The sequence below is a fragment of the Lethenteron reissneri genome, chromosome 42 (assembly GCF_015708825.2).
Source record: "Lethenteron reissneri isolate LAM-NWPU_2019-01 chromosome 42, ASM1570882v1, whole genome shotgun sequence".
Lineage (NCBI taxonomy): Eukaryota > Metazoa > Chordata > Hyperoartia > Petromyzontiformes > Petromyzontidae > Lethenteron > Lethenteron reissneri.
The window spans coordinates 12,117,487-12,135,886 of NC_083820.1; the positions used below are offsets into that span (position 1 = coordinate 12,117,487).

Below are 18,400 nucleotides of genomic sequence, written 5' to 3' on the forward strand. Positions count from 1 at the left end.
CCCTAAAGAAGGGAATTGTCTGGAGGTGAGTGGAGAGTGGACACTTACGTGAAGGGTTCTGGGAAGAACGCTTTGTATGTGTATTTGAATTGTCTTAATATGTGCTGGGACCATAATGTAATGGAAATTCACCGTCAGGCCTGTCACATGTTACCCATAATTCCTCGTAATAAATTAAACAATGCACCACACACACACCACACACTACACAACACACACACCACACACACCACACACAGTTTAATTCCAACCACAGATAATATAAATTGCAATATCTGATTTTTTTTTAATATAGATTTAAAAGTGCATAGCTCCAGTGGTTTCCTAACATCGGAAGAAAGAATGTTCCAGACGGTCGCAGAAGCGCATCTGAAAGCGCACGATGCAGTGGCCGTCTTTGTTCCATAGTTAGCCAAACTCCGCTGCGAGGACATGAATGTGTTGGGTGGTGGCGCACATTAAAGAAATGTTGCTGATTCAGGAGCACCCGAGGCAGGCTTCACGTGACACGTCCTCTCGTTTGAGAAGATTGAGCACCCCTCCCCCACGGAGAGAATGTTGACTGGGGGCTTCAACAGAGAATGGACGAATGTGAAGACGGAGAGTGCGCTCTTGAAATTTATTCGGAATTGTATCGGCAGGCTAGAGCATCCCGGTCCATATCTTTGAGGCCCAGTCCTTGGTTTAGTTGCCATTGTCGGTGATCTGCTCGCAAAGTTTTTTGATGAATTTCTGGTTATTCTTCGAGTTATATGTGTAATTATTAGATGACAGCAGTTGACGTTTGGCAATCCACTTACGAACAATGTCGCCCTTCTACGCATCGCATTCCGTCATTGGGCGGTGGTGGTGGTGGACAAGGAGCTATCGTTGCTGATTTATGAACACCCGAGGCCAGGCTTCACCTTACGTGTCTCCTCACGTGGCTCAAATAAGAGCTGCTGCCCATGCTTCAAGTTCACGAGGCGTCTGTGCTGCACAGCAAGAGATGGGGGGGGGGCTGAAGCCCCGTCAACCCTCCTTCAAAGCTAAACAATTCTGTACTAAAAATGGGTACAGTGAAGTAATGGGCGTCGAGGGCTGTGATGGTGTAGGCAGGGTGAGCGCGAGAGCTGAACGCACGAGAGACAACGGCGGATTTCTGTTGAACATCCAAGGCGCCCCCCTCTCAACACGGTGACGCTACGAGGTTGTGGCTGCCCTGCACGGAGGAGGGAAAGCACTGTCATTGGCATTTACATTCTGGTTTAAAATATGACGTTGCAAAACTAAAAACAAGATATTCTTTGGGTCTTTCGGTAAAGCCACGTAGATATATATGATATATAAATAGGAATTCCTGCAGTCACGAAAGCTTTAAGTAAAAATAAAAACAAGATGTTTATTTTTTTGTGATTTAATTATATATTTTTTTAATTGAACTTCATTTTTTATGCATGGAAAGAGGAATTAATACAGAGGCTAGCGGTTATTATAATTGTATTGACATTATCACAATGGAACAAGAATGGCCAAAAACATTTGTAACTGACACAATGAACACGTGAGCACGTTCACTGAGGAGATGGAGCCGAGTCGGTTGGTGTGAAGGTGCTCGGAATATTATATTCATCTGCAGGATCATGGCTTGTGAAGACAGATCGTGGCTGATGGTGACGCTGGTTAAAATGTTCAAACACAATGTCCTATGCTCAAGCTGGCGTGGCTGCCCGTGGGATGTGTTTTGATGTATCCGGTGGCATTCTAAGCGGCGGGCGCTTTGTGTGCAGCTCAGAGATGTTGTTGTTGTTGTTGACTGGTCGGGCTTCATGTGTCAACAGGAAGTGAGTGAGGTCATTGACGAGGCGCTGTCTTTAAAGCCTTTTGACTTTCATGTCCCTCGCATGCATGCCAAGTTTCATTACTGTGCACACTACTTTTTCGATTAACATTACATCTAAATGTGGCCGCTGTACAGAAAGAAGGGACATTTTGATATTGTGGAGAGAAAGAGACAGTCACTTTCAAAAAGCAACGATTACACCACGGAATCAACCACCGCCCCCCGGTGTAATGGTTCAACGTTGCCGCGCCTGTTGGATCTCCCGGTGCCACGAGTGGAAACCTCGGACAAGTTTCTTGAATCTCCACTCATGCCTTTGTCTACGCAGCGGTGTCAGTCGGTAGCCGCTTGAGACAAGGACGGCAGAGCTGCAAGTTTGCCTCTGCCGACTCTCGAAAGCATCTCGCTTGTAAAGGCTGCAGGAACACACACGGGTACGCACACACCCCACACCCCACAAACCCCACACACACCCCACACCCCACACACACTACACACACCACACACCCCACACACCCACACCCCACACACATCACACACACCACACACACCCCACACCCCACACACACATCACACACACCACACACACTACACACACTCCACACACACCACACACACACCACACACACCACACACACCCCACACACACCACACACACACCACACACCCCACACACACCACACACTACACAACACACCACACCAGACACACCACACACCTCACACCCCACACACACCACACACACCACACACACCATACACACACCACGCATTGCTCACCGGGCTGCGAGTTGAGAGCGATCGCCGTCCCCCCGCCCCCTTGGGCGTCGTGGCCCAGCCCGGCGCGTGATGTCACCGCGAGGGAAGAGCCACCCGGGCACAGGAGGCGTCTCTCTCTCTGTCTGTCTGTCCCTCTCTCTGTCTGTCTCTGTCTGTCCCTCTCTCTGTCTGTCTGTCTCGGCTGGGGGAGCGCTCGTCCGGGGGGTCGGCGGGACACGGCGGACGCCACCCGAAGGCGCCCGGGTCGCAGGCGGCTCCGCACTCCTCGCATCCCGTCGGGCGCGCGGCGGATGATCGGTGGTGAGTCGGCAACGTTGCCCAGACGTTCGCTCTCGCTCTCTCTCTGCTCTCTTCGCATCGAATTGTAGCCGACCAAAGGGCTGCTTCTCTGTCTTCCAAGTCGTGTCTAGACTGACGCTGCGGCCGGGCTCCCGAATGGCAAGGGAACGTCGTGTGGTTTGTGTCGAATGGAATTCTACTTTCGAGGAAAAGCAGCTCGTGAGAAAAAAGAGGAAAACCAAATGAAACGCGGATTTGGTGTGGCACAGGTGCCGCAGCCGAAGTGTTTACTCATTCGATAGCCTCATTGAAGATTAACATTCACGCGGCGCGACGCGCTTGTTAGGGATTATTCAGCCATCGCGATGTCTGGCGGTGAAAAGGCAACAAGGCAGCGTGGCTCTGGCCACCGATGGAGACGGAGGACAGGGAGGGGACACTTAGGTCCTGTCCATGGCAGCCTCGGCTCTGTACCATGAACTGGAATGGCTTCTGGCCATGATTTCTGTCTCAGCTGTTGACACTGAGTCACTGGGACGCCTTGGAATTGGGACTCTCTTTACAGCCATGCAAGCGATGCGATATGATAAGGAAACAAGCTATCACTTCTCTCTTTCCGTTTGTTTTACAACATCGCTCGGTATCGTGGCAGTATGTTGTTTATTTGGTGAATGACCCGTGGCATAGGGATGCTGTAATTCTGTTGGGGACTTTAAACTGAGCCGCACTTTGTCAATTCGTCTCACTCGCGGAGACCACCGCGACACATTTCGGCAGCTTTCATGCCGCAGTTTGATCTGTTGAGTCTGCGTCAGCGCGCGCACAGGGGGGACACAGGTGCCAGTGTGTGGTGCCTGACACTCTATGAAGCCTCTCTAGGACACCTGACCGGAGTTTGTCTTTAACTACAGTCTCAACAGGAAACCAGCATCACTGTTGGTATCGACGCTTTGATGTAAATTGTCAGTTTGCTAATGGGTGCTGCTAAGTGCCGCGTAAACCCACCTCCATTCACCTGTGCTCGATGAAAGAGGCTGTCAAATTGATTGAGACTTCAAAGAGAACCGTTGTTCATTTTGTCAAGCGAAGCTTCATCTACTTTATACTTTATGGCCTGCTTGGTTGTGGCGCATTTAAGGGTGCACTATACCCAATAAAACTATATTGCTTTTATTTTATTATGTAATGCTTTCGTGACTGCAGGGATTCATCTTCTTGGTTCTTTCGGTAAAGTCACGTAGAAGGGACGTTTCGGCCACAACGCAAGCAGCCATCCTCAGGGGAAGAACAGGGCTGTTGGGCTGTTGTGTTCTTCAACTGAGGACGGCTGCTTGCGTTGTGGCCGAAACGTCGTGAGAATTTTATTTTATTATGTTTTATTTGTATTATTTTATTATTTCCCTTCTACGTAACTTTACCGAAAGAACCAAGAAGAACTATATTGCTGTTTCTACAATAACATCATCACGAGTTAAGGCATTTTGCAATTAGATTGTCTTTGTTTAAATAATGCCAATTGACTCTTGGGACACGGTCTGTTACGTTATGGGTTCATTATGAACGTAGGTTGTTGTTGTTGTGTTATTGTTGTTGTTATTGTGGATGTATTCTCGTGCTGTGTGCGAGCCGCGTCACCTTTGCTTCCCCGTAACCGCATCGGGCTCATCTCCCCAGCAGCAGCAGCAGCTCGCTGTCCAAATCACCAAATGGATTTAATTAATTTCGCGGATTAAATATTCCCGAACCTCGTTATTGTCAAGCGAGGCACAAGGGGCAAGCCCACGTGACGCGCACGCGTCTGAGATAGACACGCAATAATGAAACACCGACACGGTAATAGAAACACAAATCCGAAACGACAGGGCAATGACGTCGACCTTCTGTTCAGGAGATGAGTAGGAAGATGATGATCAAATCGCGTTAGAAACGAGGTGCGTCTGAAATTGATGAAGCTGCTCCCTTTCGGATGAGCGACGAATCCGCATTGTGCGGCGCAAATGCACGAAACGCGTCGAGTCAATTACTCGTTAAATGCGCGTATCTTGGGGAACTCTTGTTGTTTACAAGACGTCTTTACACACACAGATCCATTTCTCACTCGATGTCGGTGTAAGGCACTCGGGTACAGGTTACCACCTATCCGTCATCTGTGTGACAGTGATGTCATCTAATGACCGCAAACAAAAATTAGGTGGCATGGATCTTGCGTGCCAAAGTAATTCCTGGAGCCGAGTTCCGACTGTGCTAGCTGATTTCCCTTCTGGGGATGCCCTTTCAATTGTTTGAGATTAAACGTGAATCGCTTATGGTGTATAAAGCAAACTGCGAATGCCACAGTGTGAAAGGAGCTACATCGAAAAATAATTATGAAGGGATTGTTCAATACATCGCACAATAATCCCGTTGATGTGTAGCTCCAATCTGGAGATGTACATTTAAAATAACGTACCGTAATTACCGTACGATCAGGTATAAACAAGGGCAATGGATACGGCTTTGTTGAGGGTAATTTGTAGCGAGATAGAGCAGTGTGGTGACCTGTGTCGCAGCCCCCGACAATACACAACACGTGACAACACCGCCCCATCATCATCATTACGCTGCTGCTGCTGTCAAACCCCCAATGGTTTCAAATATGTGGCGGCCCCACTCACACTGGTGATGTCTTATCGGCGAAAGTGCCCCCCTACCACCCTCCTCTGAAAATGAGTGAAGGCCACTGGGCTAGACCATTGCCAGTCAGGCAATGGTCCAGCACTCTAGCCCGCTGTGGTCTATCACTCTAGCCCGCTATGGTCTAGCACTCTAGCCCGCTTTGCGCAGGGCACGTCGGAGAGCCGCCCTTGGTAAATCCCACTCCGGAATTAAAGAGCCACACTTCTCGCAGCAAATTACCGAACGGCTGTGAACGTTCGGAAATACTTTTGGCTATCAATTAAGCCCATCATATGAATGTGTTATGTGTGCATCTGTAGTGACATTAATGGGGTCACTATGGCGGTTAGCGCCAGCTACCGTCACGAGAGTGGAACTGTGGGTCTTGGGCCTCTCTCTGGCACCAGAGTGGGTATGCCATGGAAGGGGGCCCTAGGGGGCATAGTCCTGGTGACAGCAAGAGAGAGGTCGGGTGAGCACGTGACAGTCTGGGTGACCCCGATTGGGCACGTGATCGGACGAGGTGGTAAGAGGGGCCCAAAAGGGGGAGAGAGGGACACGTGATTTAGGGGCCAGAGTCTTCGGGAAGGATCTAGAAGGGGGCGTGGCCAAGGGCGGAGCCGATGAAGGCCGAGTCCCGAGCCCCCCTCGGGGCTGTCCTCTGGAATCAACCCTCGGCGCCACGTCTCTCCGATCTGGTCTTCGCTCGGCATCCTGGGTCATTCAGAATGTTTCTGACTGACCCGGTTATGTAGTTGCCCCGTGGTGGCTTAGTTAATACTCAAGTGGCTATCACCTCTGTTGATATTCAGTACGTTTATTGTGTTACCCGGTTGGGGTGTTGTAATAAACGTGTTGCCTCCAAGTCAAGTGTGTGCCTCCGTGAAGATCACCACACATGCACCGACGCTCTCTTGCAGTATGAAGGCTTTGGTGAAGGTAAAGGTGCAGCCCCGCAATGTCACGCTCGAGTCACTGCTGGCACAAGGGGCCCCATTAGAACGAGCCCTAAGGCAACACCTATCAGAGGGTATTTGGCCTACTCTTTCCATGCTAGATCAGACGTCTTGCAAGACGTGGGAGTACCCACACATTACTGCCACCACAGCCGAACTGCCGATCAACTGTGGCGAGCCATTTATACTGCTGGGTGGACAGATACGGAGGGATTTAATAAACTTGCACCGTTGCTTCAACTGCCGTGAGCCGGCGATGGAGATCGAACCGGCGACCTCTGCATTGTGCAGTTTGCTCGCCGTTGCACCGCAGAATTTGGCCGGTTCCTCCCGGTGAGAAATCAACCGTCGTCGTCGTGCCCGAAAGAGAGACCGGTCCCTGCCGTGCGAATGTGCAATCACACTGATGAACAAGTGATGGAGGTGTGATGTGCTTTGACGGTGTTTGCCGCTTTTACCTGCACGGACACAGGTGTACACAGGTGTACACAGGTGTACGCAGCCGCCTGCAAGCGCCACGCTCAACACAGCGGACAGGACCGTCTCCCTCAACCGCCTCTGTAATCTTCGCCCCCCTCCACCCATTTAGCTCCCGCGAGCACTCGACCAGGGACGAGCTGGGTGGGTGGGGGGGAGGGAGTCTACGAGGTGACTGCGGAGTGGAAGGTTGGGGGGTGCTGTCGTTTATAATCGCGCCGGCTGACAGCGCCGCAGGGCATCTGGCTGATTGTAATTTTGCTTCCCCCAGGGACCGGAGTTGTTTATTGCGGGACATTTTAAGGCAGGAGACTGAAGCGGCATCGACCCCCTCTTCAGAAATTGCTGTTTTCCATCGCCCTTTGACAATATGGCCAATTCTCAGTCGCTAGGTAGTGTTGAGCCGAGGTAGTGGGTGACTGCCGTGCATAACAGGTGCTCTAGGCTACGTGCGGGACTATGACGGTGGGCAGGAGAGGGTAGTGCAGAAAAATCACTGTCATGTACTTCCATGTCTGCCACATTTACGCTCCCCACCTTCACCAAACAGCAATGAGCAGCAAGCTGACCAGCACGCTGAACTGTGTTCAAATACAATCCCCACGCTTCCACACGGCTTGAGGAGGCCCTCATCCAGCAGTGGACTGACAAAGAGGGCTGCGCGTGACACAACATGCCGCGGTCTGCTTCAATGGCGACGTGCTGCTTGTGCGCGATTGAAGCAAGGCGTGCTGCAGGCTCCGTCAGGTGTGAGCTCACATGAGATGCGCGTCATCACCGTCATCACCGTCGTCGTGGTGTCTCGTGCCTGGGCAGCCACACCAGCTGGGAGGAAATCACGCGTGTGAGTGCGCGAGATGATTCATCCTCGTCATCCCTTTTTTGGGTGAAATCGTGACGGAGCGATTCTGTTGAGGCACGGCGGTCCGAGCCTCGACGCTCGAGACCGCCATTGACAGCCCCTTTGGAGGCACAGCGAAGTGGCCACAATGAACATTTCATCGCCCCCCCCCCCCCCCCCTCCTGGAATAGAGCGACCGCGGGAAACCAACGGCGCACGCCGGCACCGAATAAGCCGCGAGCACCCACGGCAGGAGCCCGCCATCGTCCATGCAAGGGGACGGTCGGAGAGAGCCCGGCGGCTGCGGAGACCCCTGGGCAGAGCCCAGTTGGGGGGGGGGGGGGCACGTTGTGAGCCATCGTGAACCTCGCGAATTCACCACGGAAGACATCCGTTCGTCTGCGCCCTTGGCTCTCGGTCCTGGGCACGGATTTGTGATGACAAATCCGCTGCGCACTTCCGAAGGCCCCTGCAGCAGCCCTGGGGACGTCCTGCGAAACTGTCATTGCGACGCGAGCTGACGGCCTCGGCGGACACGGTCGTCTCGCTGCCGTAAATAAAGAGAAGGGCACTCGTGCAGAGCGGCGTGCGTGTGGCCACGTGGAATGGTTATCTCCCTCGTCAATATGTCTGAGTATTTTACGGGAGCGAAGCCACTTCAATTTGCCACCTCCTACCAGCACTTAGAAAGTGGAATCGCAGGCCTCTGGAATCGCTCCAGAAAGGAGCGCGAGCTATTTATGTCACGCGTAGCGCAATGCATTCAGGGAATGCAAAGTGAATGTGCAGCGACGCAAGCACATGCACACACTAGCTTTGAAGAAGTTGTCTGCTGTCCATGCGTTAATTCGACGATACAGGGGTGAACCATTTATAGGCACCTCGGTCAAATAATCTGCAGAAGTTATAAAAAATAAACTACAGAAAAGCCAACTCCGGGGAGGGGAAGTTTGTGGGTGGAGCAAACTTGCCACTAGAGACTCCCCCTGCCACTGACACCCTCACCAACCAGTCACTAGAACTCCCCCTGCCACTGACACCCTCACCAACCAGTCACTAGAGTCTCCCCCTGCCACTGACACCCTCACCAACCAGCCACTAGAGACTCCCCCTACCACTGACACCCTCACCACTCAGTCACTAGAACTCCCCCTGCCACTGACACCCTCACCACTCAGCCACTAGAGACTCCCCCTACCACTGACACCCTCACCACTCAGTCACTAGAACTCCCCCTACCACTGACACCCTCACCAACCAGCCACTAGAGACTCCCCCTGCCACTGACACCCTCACCAACCAGCCACTAGAGACTCCCCCTACCACTGACACCCTCACCACTCAGTCACTAGAACTCCCCCTGCCACTGACACCCTCACCAACCAGCCACTAGAGACTCCCCCTGCCACTGACACCCTCACCAACCAGTCACTAGAACTCCCCCTGCCACTGACACCCTCACCAACCAGCCACTAGAGACTCCCCCTGCCACTGACACCCTCACCAACCAGCCACTAGAGACTCCCCCTGCCACTGACACCCTCACCAACCAGCCACTAGAACTCCCCCTGCCACTGACATCCTCACCAACCAGTCACTAGAACTCCCCCTGCCACTGACACCCTCACCAACCAGCCACTAGAACTCCCCTTGCCACTGACACTCTCACCAACCAGCCACTAGAACTCCCCCTGCCACTGACACCCTCACCAACCAGCCACTAGAGACTCCCCCTGCCACTGACACCCTCACCAACCAGCCACTAGAGACTCCCCCTGCCACTGACACCCTCACCAACCAGTCACTAGAACTCCCCCTGCCACTGACACCCTCACCAACCAGCCACTAGAGACTCCCCCTACCACTGACACCCTCACCAACCAGTCACTAGACTCCCCCTGCCACTGACACTCACCCTCACGTACTCGTCTAAGTACGTGCCCTCTACCTCACGCTAGCTTCTCCCCTACGCCTACCACTGTTCTCTCCACCAAGGCCACTAAAAAAAATGTCTACTTTTCAGTTTTTTGTTGTTTGCGTCTCCCTTGCTGCGGACATCCGGGCTGCCGAGCACACGGTGGTGTGCACCAGCAGGGAGGTCATCACTCGGCAGGCGCACGGCTCCTGCCTGACACGTTAAGCCCTCCAGCATTGATCGTTGTCCTCCGCTGCCTCCCCACGAGCATGCTAAACGTTTCAGGTTGCCACCTGTCCTAGTTTTTTTTCGGTGACCATGCTCTGGAATGTGTGAGTCTTCCAGGGATATTAAGAGTCTAGTTTTGTTATCTGCGTAATGTAGTTCTCCCCTCCACGGTGCTGTGAGATATTCTTCTTCCCATTATGTCCTGGTGGTTTTGTACCTCATAGGTGGCAACTGTGAGAAAAAATACTTCATCAAAGAGCGAGACGAAAATAGCCGTGAGACGTGTTGTGCAGCAGCAGCAGCCGCAGCTGTTGCAGCTGCTGCTGCTGCTGCGGTGTGTCTGGCACAGGGTAGAGAGCGTTGGCGATGCGTGGTATCGCCCGCAACTCTGGTGACACCTCGATCTTGAATTTCTGTACGATTCAAAGGTTGTACAAATTGTCTTAATTTCTAAACATTTTCATGTATTTTGTTGTGTTACGCGGTGCTCGGTCACATTAGAGTTCAATGAAGGCAAGGGCGCATGTTTCATTCCATTTAAAATTCAATTCACAGCACATAGATATAGCACCTGCTGCTGCAGAGTAAATTTGTCATGATCATCAGGACTGCAACGCATGATGGATGACGTCTCTGTGGCTTAGGTGATTAAAACGCCTGCAGGGCCAGAGAAGCGGCGCTCTCGCTACCCACGGCCGTGCAGGAGGCTGGCAGCGCCAGCGAGGCAGGGAGCAAAGCAGCGGCGGGCAGTGGCTCAAGATATTGGGGGACACGGACGCCTGTGAAGGAAGGGGGTTGGGGGGTTGGAAGGGGGGAGTTGGAGCGACGGGGGTGTATGCAGATCATAATCTTCATAATGAGCGCAGGACATTGATGTGATGTATCATCTAGTTTCGTGTCGAACTCGGACCCATGTCTGATAGAAAGTGCCCTTGGCCCATAAACATCTGGCAATTCTCCAACGCTGGCTCAAGCAAGCCTGACTGCAGATGAGAAAATTAGCGTTGAGACCGGTTATAATAAACTGATGCTGATGATAAACTGCACTCCCAGGATGCCGTGGGGCTGATGGGATGTGTAAAAAAAATACAGCTTTGTGTACGTGGTGAGACAAATATGGGGGTGCGATGTTACAGGGTTTGTTCATGATGAGCAGGAAAGTGATGTTCAGGTTTGATTTTCCTTCACTGCTGGGTTATAAACTAAACAAATATCACACGATGATTACGACGTCCATGTTACCAACTTATTTGGTGATGCTACTGCCGCTGCTGCGTTGGCAGTGGTGCACGAGCACAGTTCACGAAACAATTCAACACATTCGTCAATAACACTGCCTGGAAAGAAAAATACAGGGTGCTTCAAAAAGACGATAACACTTCTGAGAATTTGCAACAACACCACGAGAAATGTGCTGCTTCCGGGCTCCGGATACCACCTGGAGAAGATTCCAGGCACGCGTTGACAACGATGGCGATCTTGTTACGTTCTTTTCCCATTAAAAACTCTAGTCCCATGTCAGTGGTAACATGTTTTTGAAGCACCCTGTATGTACCATGGGGGGATACTTAAGGCTATTGCCCTGGATAGGCAACGAATAAGAGTCATTGCCCGAAACATTGCCTGTCATACGTATTTATTTTACGGCAGTGTTATTGACGAAAGTTTCTTCGTCTGTTATCAGCTGTAAATGTGACACATTACACCACTCGCGGCGCTGTCACGTGCGAAGAGCCGTAACGCACGAGGTTCCCGTCCACGCGAGCTCACGCACGTGGCGGCGAGAGCGCTGCACACGCGCCCGTCTGCACGAGTCTCCCCCTCGCCGGCTGTGCCGCGCCAGTGCGACAAAACGGCGCCGAATCGTTACGCGCCGGGTCGTCCGCCCTTGTTGCGCTCAGGAACGGAGCGGGGGGGTCGCGTCGGATGAAGTTGCCGAGCAGGCGTGGACCTCGGGGGCGGAGAGCCACGCGCCTGAGCGTGCCGGCACGGACAAACCGTGGCGGAAACGTTTCCGCCGGCCGGGGTTTAGCTCTCCGAAGTGTGTTCGGGTTGGACGGTGTATTGTCCGACGTTTCGCCGATAGCTTTTTCAGGAAATGTCGGGTCCCGCCTCACCTTTACCGATTGCTGCAGCACGCGATTCAACCCAAAAATATGTCAAGAGCGTTATTTAGCAGAGCTGCAAAAACCTACACAGGCCATTCTGTTTTTGTCAATTATATCTCTTAGGTCGGGGTAGTTTTGTCCACGTTGCCTTTTTTTTGTAATATCAACACATTATGAAAATGTTGCAGAATTGTTTTGAGGAAATGAATATTCCAGTCCAAAAATGTAGAAATGTTTTATGGAGATTGACTGACTTTATTGTCACTTTCCCCCAAACGAATCCTCGTTGTGGAGCGTCGTGTCACGAGACGAAGTGCTTATTGGGGCCTCTCATGGAGCCGGGCAACCAACCCCCATGTTACAGATGGCACACAGAAGCAACGTGGCCGAGCATGCTCTGAGATGCACATCACGTGGCCTCTGCTTTACACAGGAGAGGGCAGCACTAACCCACCTCCTCTGCCACAAACAGTATAATATTCATCGCCCTGACAAATCAATATTTTTCATTTGCAAGCTGGAATTTAAGCGACTTAAGCGCAGAATTAATTTCAATGTAATTTTTTTATTGTGAAGTCATTGGCAACCAGGCTGAGACCAGGAACTGGCAACGCTCGAAGCCAGCATGTTGACAATGGCGGCCCAGCGCTCGAACCACTGAGCCACCCGGTATCCTCGAGAAACCGGGATACCTTGAGCGTGACACTTTTCCGTCGGATAAACCAGGAAGATTCCGCTGAACCAAGGCAGTGCCACGCTACTTCAAGCAAGGTCAAAACGATGGGATGCGTCGTGGCTTAGGAGGCACCACGTGATGTATTGGGCCACGCTTTTGATGTGCTTCGCTGTTGCAGCGCATCAAGTTTGCACCGTGCCGAGTTTTTTTGTACTATTGTTAAAAGTATTTCAATTGCTGTGCTTTGCTAAATGACGCTGGCAATGCCGCGACCGTGGCTGTCCACGCAGGTGGAGCTGCTATGAGGTGCGCTGGCAGACATGAGTGATGTGGACGGGGAGTTTGCCGACTTCGTGGCTTCGGGACGCTCGGGCAGGAGGAACGCTCTTGTCAACATCGTGGGCTCCCCCGCGGGGCTCTCCACGGCCGACCTCCCCCTCAAACTCGCCGACCTCTCCGTCACAGCCGGTACCGCGCCCGACGTGCAGAGATGCCGCTTGCAAATAGCCGGCAAGAAGAAAAACAACGACGCGAGAACGCTCGCGGATTCCGTGACTCCCTTGCAACCTGCGTTTTGTTTTTCGGAAGTATTTCGTCAGCGACGATGAAGCCGGTTTCAGAGGCGCATGAGAAGATTGCGGCACACAGCAAATAAGACGTGACGGCACCGCCTCGCTTAACGATGTTTGACCTTTAAGCAACTGATTGTAATGGCCAAGTGTTGGGTAACTCTTTGAACATTGTGGCCGTTTTTTATAGGGTAAGTCAGTAATGGCAACCCAACGTTACACGGAAGTTGTGTTGACAGCGGAGATGTATCATGACCTCTCAATGTTACAGACAGACAAACAGAAGATGGACACAAATAGTTCATTAATGCGTGTAGCCTTCGTTGGAAAGTGTTAAAAAGCGAATTCAGTGGTAACTTGCCAAAAGGTGTTTCCAAATATTTTGACAATTACCTGATGTCTATGAATCTGTTACTTTCAGCGAGATATTGATTTCGTGTTGGCTTTCACATTATCTATGCCATGGAAGAATCCAAACTATTATAATAGTGACTGCAATAATAATAATAAGAGCTGCATTGCTACTTTTATTCACGCTGCATTTACTCACGTGGCACAAAATCGCCACAATGTAGGCGAGGAATTTAAAGTGCGACTTATTTTTGGATAAGATCGGCCGCACATGGCATTCACCCATTCTGAATGTGATGTGTTTCCACAGAAGGAGAAGGCGCGACAACAGTGTCGGAGAAGCCGACAGAACAAAAGGAGGCTGAAAAGTGAATGGAGCGGTGCGCGAGTGACGCGCATTAAAATACTCTTTGTTTGGCACCACAAAGCTTAATCTGGCTTTCGCATCAAAGCCACAAAAAGCCCCTCGGGCTAAAACCAGAGACATGGGACGATGCTACAGATGGCTTGGAGGCATCCCACTGGAGTTCAAAATGTGGGATTCATCGAGCACTCACGATATGAGACATCAAAGCTGACCAACATGAGATCAAGACACAGGAGCCACGCGATACAATCTCCAAATCCCACGGCCAAATGAACAGCGGTTCAAGATTTCAGGAGCGACCGATTTTGGCATCGTAATGGGTGGGCCAGGCAATGATAATTTGGGATGCAAATGTATACCAAGAAGATTTAAGCATGAGCTTGCCAAGACCCTGTCGCTGTTATTACAGCCAAGATGTCGTCTGGCAGCACGGCATCCAATAACGGGAAGATTCTGTTTGCAGATATTAGAAGAAAAACACCCCCAGCGGTATCTACAATTGTCAGTGCTTGTCTGTTAATGGCAGCTGATGTTCATATCTGTATCTAAGGAACACGCATACACTGCACATCAATAATGCAATGTTATTCTTCTTTGGAAATGCATCAGAATCTAACCTTAGCCCTGCAATGCCTGCAATATTTATTGCACTATCACTTGTTTTCTACGGTCGCGTATTGACCCACAACCAGAAACGCTTTCCGCAAGTCTTAGTTCTCCCTGACCTCCTTGTCTTTGGTTTGACAAAACAAATGGCCGGGTTGAAGAGCCATCGAGTGTTGCCGCCCTCTGTCCCAAGAAGCCGCCTTATCCCTGCGAGCGGAGAAGGGCAATGGATGTCGTAACCAGTGCTCTGGTTTTCAGCGGGTCGCCCTCTGCGCGTGATGGATGATCCGCGAGTCTGCGGAAGAAACGGTACGGAGGGGGGCGGGGAGGTAATGACAAAGGCAAATAAAGGTGCAGCCCCTGCAATTGCTCGCTCACGCCACTGCTGGCGGAAGGGTCTCCGCTCGAGGTTGTTCTATAGAGCCCCTCTACAGGTATTGTGGCCGACTCTCTCCACGCTGGTGAGACACCTTGGGAGCGACTGGAGTAGACACACTTCATCACCATCACATAGGGGCCTGGCGATCGAATGTTGCGTACCCGTTTATACTGCTGGTGCACAAAGGCCCCGGGTTTAATCGTTTCAATTTCTGCCACACGTAGATGGAATCGAACCCGAGACCGCTGAATTGCATGTCCAGTGTGCTCAACATTACTCTAAAGCAGCTCACTATGTTGTTGACATGATGAGACTATTGTAGTGGAAACACACTCATTGTGAATGTCATTATCCTGTCTAAACTCAGACATTTCTGTTTGGTAATATATTTTGGGCTCCTGTCAACCAAATTATTAGCAGTTGCGTGGTAATCTTTCTCAATAAAATGATACATTCTTGTGTTAGTTTTGCTAATTACATATATACTAATGTACAAAAAATATGGTTGGCATAATGTTTATTTTAAAACTGTTTTCGGTAATCAACTTGATGTCATTGACAATTCTATTTTGTATACTAAATCTTGGCCTGTGCTGACATGCATGCTGATCTGTCATTTCTCACACAACGCATTCAACATTTTAATTTTAAAACACCGGCGCAGTGTTGTGTCTTGGGTGTGCGTGGAGGAAGTTGCCGTGGCCAATCGTCAACCGCGCCCCACTGTGTCTCGCCTTCTGACCGTGATCTTCACCGAGACCACGGCGGTGGTTGTCAATAAATCAAATTGTCAAAGACTGCTCGTACGCCGCCTCCTATTCCTGTTCTTGCTGCTGCAGCTCCGTGCCACGCTCTGTCCTACACCCATCATCGCACACACACGAGACGTCTCCAGGAGATGGCCGATGAACCACGACGGTTCCCGTTCATTGGGACGCCAACCCGGGTCCGCCCGAAACGTGATGGCCCCGGCTCACGACTCGGCCCGCAGAGCGAGCCACACTTCCCCCTCCCCCGCGTCATCGAGCGCCCCTTCTACCCGAACCCAATCGTCGCAGCCGAGTGGCGTTCACGGCGCTCTTCCCGTGCCAATGACTGCAGCCATGCGAGGCCGGCAGGCTCGTCGCTAGGCGGCGCGATTCTTCTCCATTCGCGCGGCTGCTGCTGCTGATGATGATGATGCTGCTGCTGATGATGCAGATGATGATGCTGCTGATGATGATGCTGCTGCTGATGCTGATGATGATGATGATGCTGCTGATGATGCTGCTGCTGATGATGATGATGCTGATGATGATGATGCTGATGATGCGGATGATGATGCTGCTGCTGCTGCTGATGATGATGATGCTGCTGATGATGATGATGATGCTGATGATGCTGATGAGGCAGATGATGATGCTGGAGATGTCGGAGCAGCGACGACAATTTCACTTGCAGGTGGTTCATTCCAGATTAGAAGTTTTAGTGACTCTGCAAGGATCCATACTCTTGGTTCTTTCGATAGAGTCACGTAGGTAAAGAAAAACAAAATCACGACGTTTCGATTGCAACACAAGCAATCATCATCAGGTGTGACAACCAGAGCAATACATTTTTACTGAAGTGGGAGAGAAGCCGGAGTCATGGGGTGGTTGTCAAGCGAGACGGCGGCGTCAGGAGTAGCGGGGTCTATCGCTGTGATGTCGCCTTGGTGTTTGTGGATCGCGCATTGCGTCGTTTACGTTGTTGTACGGTTTGTTCTGGGGTGGCGCGGTTATATTACATCTACGATCTGTTAACGAACGTGGCTAAACCGGTTGCACGGGCACCGATTAAGGGACAGCACTGCATCCATCCCGAGTCCACGCCTTGAGCAATCGCTTGCGCAACTAAGTCGCTCTCGAACTTGCTTGAAAGTCAAGTCGGTCTCTATTGGAGGTGAATGTCTGCACAACTGCTTGCAACTGGTTGCAGAGACGTCCACAATTAAGCGATTCAGTTGCACGTCACGGCCCGTCGTGGAATCCACGGAGCTGACCCTGCCGATGATGCTGCTGTCACCTCGGTGCGTATCTGTTAACTCTTGGAAAATCCCAGATAGCAATTTTTATTGATGTGGAATCTATATGGGATTGCATTCAGGCACCCTGTGAAATCTACGATATCCCAGAGGCCAAGACATCCAATTGGATTCTTCAAGTACTGGGATAACGCCACGATGCCGATGGAAGGGACTTTACCGAAATAACCAATGAGGAATAACAATGTACCCCAGCCAATTATTTGTGGCTCCCAGCAAATGTGCAGTGTGTTGAGAGGATAACACAGAATGGCTCTTGGTGTTGTTTTGTATTGCAGCTGACGTGCACCGAGCTTCGAATTAAACAAATGATTCCTGATGTTAAATCTGCAGCGTGTGGCGTCTCCTGTTACATCATCGCTGGCACCGCAGGCTAGCATGGCAGAGTAGCAGGCCATTTTCACCTACATCTCCTGCCCTGCCTCTATCCAATTGTGCGTAACACGGACGGAGCGCACACATGTACACTACATATATAATAATAGGAGTTTTCCGCTTTTTTATGCCAACAAAACTGAAACCTTTCAAGGACAATGCATATATTGTCAGAGTATATTTTTCTTTGCATTTTGACCACAAGTATTGTGGTTAATACACACATGATTCCTCGTAAAAAGGTTTCAGTTTTGTTGCCAGAAAAAAAGGGGAAAAACCCTATTATTATACTTTGGTACTGGCAAAGGAGGTCTAATGAAGTATATATAGCGTAGAGAGTTGACTTCACTCAGCATATTGTCACCATATTACTGATGAGCATCCCGAGAGGAGTAATCTTCTCTTCGTGAGCCTTGAGGGGCCACCAGTAACTCGGTCTCAGCCTCTCATTTGTGCCAGAGCTTTGGTCGCTGCTGCTCCTAGGGGAGAAGGGGGCAGATCGCAGAAGTTCGCAGGGAGAGGGCGTAGAGAGAAGGACGCGGTGGCACGAAGGGTGTCTGGTCTCTCCCATAGTGTCACACTCCAGGTCATTCATTTAAAAATGTCTACATTTTGTGTTGATTGTTAAAAGGCCGTTACAAAGAAAGCACCACTAAGTGATCACGTTTGAGTCATTTGAGGATAATTCTTTAGAATTTGGCAAGTTTGGACAACGGTTGGCTACATACGGTGCGAAAGAAGTTCAACATACATACAGGATGTTTAACATCCACTATGACTCACGCGGCACATAGTTCTGCACATGACGGTGAATATAGCCGCAGTGATAACCAAGCGCGGTTTGCGGGAGCTGAGCCGCGAACCTCTGCGTAAGCGGCGAACGCGCGCCCCCGCTGGGCCACGTGCTCCACGGCCTGACGCGTGGATCCATCGCTACGCGCTACGCGCGCCTCTT

The 18,400-nt window shown here is 51.0% G+C and overlaps 1 long non-coding RNA gene across 1 annotated transcript; it reads left to right on the forward strand.

Annotated features, from left to right (window-relative positions):
• Positions 1-2,678: 2,678 nt before the first annotated feature.
• Positions 2,679-15,805, forward strand: LOC133353016 (uncharacterized). The gene is made up of 3 exons (XR_009756320.1): positions 2,679-2,901; positions 13,027-13,204; positions 13,967-15,805. It is a non-coding gene; the product is annotated as an uncharacterized LOC133353016 (long non-coding RNA).
• Positions 15,806-18,400: the final 2,595 nt, after the last annotated feature.